At 39.6% G+C, this 2,500-nt stretch overlaps 1 protein-coding gene across 1 annotated transcript in view; it reads right to left on the bottom strand.

The window, feature by feature from the left end:
- LOC135218929 (uncharacterized) overlaps positions 1 to 2,500 on the bottom strand; it is an 881,184-nt gene that overhangs the window by 404,996 nt on the left and 473,688 nt on the right. The gene's annotated exons all lie outside the window — the stretch shown is intronic.

Here is a 2,500-nt window from a genome sequence, read left to right as displayed (position 1 = left end):
GAGTGGCACTGTTGAACTATAGAAGATGGCACACAATTGGGAAGGTCTACAAGAATCTGCAAAGCAGGCAACGGCAGTAAACTTACGTAAGATGATCAATGAAAAGAAAAATTTATGCAAAACACAAGATTTATCAATAGTTCCATATTAAGTTACCACCACGAAACTACTGCTACCAAAGCAGCAAATTCTAATATCACTTCTTCAATGGTTTCACAAGAATATCAAAATTGCACTAATTCATGTGGGTCTCTGAAACAGACGGAACAGAGGATGAGTGCAAGGAATAGTAGGTGAAGAGCTGACACTCAACTTCCAATTCAGTTACCTTAGTCCATTGATGAGACATGCGTAAATAGAGCCAGGACATCAGCAGGACTTCGGTTGCTTCTAGTTCTTCACCAGGAATTCAGAGGGATAGTGCTCATCATCAGATAGCGCCCAGGTACTTCAGTTTCAAGAGGAATGTCGGGTTGGACTTCTTGACAGTCCAGTCTCTGGACAGCGTAGTAGTGGCAGGGGAAGCTAGCCAGGGTCATCATAAAGACACAGGTATCCTAAAGTGGCGGGCAGAGGTCGTTGGGCATGACACTGCTTCGGACGGGCGTGATACCGCGATTACTGGCTAGGGAGGAATGCTAGGGCATAATGCCGTGGGTACAGGCTAGGGTGAAATGGGATTTGATGGGCTATGCCAGGCCATATCTATGCCCAGTTTTCGGGAGACGCCGGAAGTGTCTACCTGACATATGTCAAAACAGTGACAATCTCCTTGGGTCTTTGTATCTCTGCCACTAATCCTCGCAGGTACCTAGAAAGGTCATTGAACGCCAACAGCGAAGGGTATGGAAAGAAAGGGTAAAATGGGATGCTAAATTAGATGGAGAGATTTGGGTCGGTAGGCGGAATGCAAGTACGAGGAGAAGCCACAGATGCAGGATACTGTGACAAACAAGGAGAGGGTCAGGGGTCAGGTCAGAAGGACCAAACGTGAGAGGGTGTGAAATCTAAAAAGTTAAAGGGCTAATCTCCGTCAACGACCCTCGTGATATTAGTTTGGGGACCGAAACACAATGGTGGAAGGGAAGGGAGTGGTAGTCTCTTAAGTGCCCCGTTCCTTCTCAGAATCTGAGGTCGTTATCGTCTTAAGGCCGGTATCTGGATGTGAAATGTGTATGACAAGCAATAAATCACTTTTGAAAGGACATTAAATGACATTGACATGTTTTCCATCTATAAAACATTGTTAAGAAACAATGGAACAGAGGCTAGGTCAAAATGACTCCAGTTCTCGGAAATATCACAACAACAAGGTTTTGCTTTCACTTTACTCGTTACATGAAGCAATTACTTTGTTTCTTTCGTTTTCCCTTATATTTTCGAATTCTCCCTCGTGTTTCAAAATTTCCCCTCAGAGTTTTAAGAAAAAAGAAAAGAAACAAGTGTCAGAAGGACGCTTATAGAAATATATATGCATGTATGTATGTATGTATGTATATATACATATATATATAAATATATATATGAAGGAAGATAAGATATATATATATATACATATATTATATATATATATATATATATATAATTATAATCACTTTAGCACGTGATCCACGTATCATACATATCCACATTTGGAAAATATGAGGCGGGGTGTAGGTCCTGACCGGTTTCGACTTTATTTCCAAGCCACTGATGAAGGACTGATATATAGTACCCACAGGCAGGTGTCAAGGTAGGAGTGGTTTTCAAAACTCATTTGGCTGAAATTCACAATATATTCTCAAAGGACACTGCTAATAAACGCACACACCGTATTAAACAACAAATCCACACATGACAGGTGTCAGGGAGGCGGGGTTGTAAATCTCATAGCACTACTGCCCCCTTACTGTGTTTACAGATATAATAATCCTATTTCCATACATCTCTACTGCCTACCTTAAGATTTAAACAATTTAATTTTTTTATATATTAAAGGCTCAAGTTTATACATTCCTAGACAGATGTTCATATTGTAACTCTCTTTTACAAACTATTCCTTTCCATTACATTATTAGAATACACAATCCTTACCAGTTAACAACATGATTGTTCTCACTAACATGTACAAAAATTCCACTATTAACCTGTGCATATCTCATTTTTTATGTTGTTGTATTCTCTTTTTCAGTGCTTTACCCGTAAGTCTTGTGACAACTTTTACATTGGTCAGACGGGTAAAGCACTGGAAAAGAGAATAGAATAACATAAAAAATGTGATACATGCACAGGGAAACAGTGGTATTTTTGTACATGTTAGTGAGAACTATCATGCTGTTAGCTGGGAAGGGGCAAAAAGGATTGTGTATTCTAATAATGTAATGGAAAGAAATATCATTGAATCTAGCAATGGAAAGAAAATATCATTGAATCTAGCTTTATAAAAGAAAGCCACTGCTACCTTGACACCCGCTTGCGGGTGGATCTGCAGTCTCAAACTGTTATGTATGTTCGACAGTAC

The sequence above is a fragment of the Macrobrachium nipponense genome, chromosome 1 (assembly GCF_015104395.2).
Source record: "Macrobrachium nipponense isolate FS-2020 chromosome 1, ASM1510439v2, whole genome shotgun sequence".
Taxonomy (NCBI): Eukaryota; Metazoa; Arthropoda; class Malacostraca; order Decapoda; family Palaemonidae; genus Macrobrachium; species Macrobrachium nipponense.
Note: the sequence above shows the minus strand (reverse complement) of the source record. Positions and strands in the feature narration are given on the sequence as shown.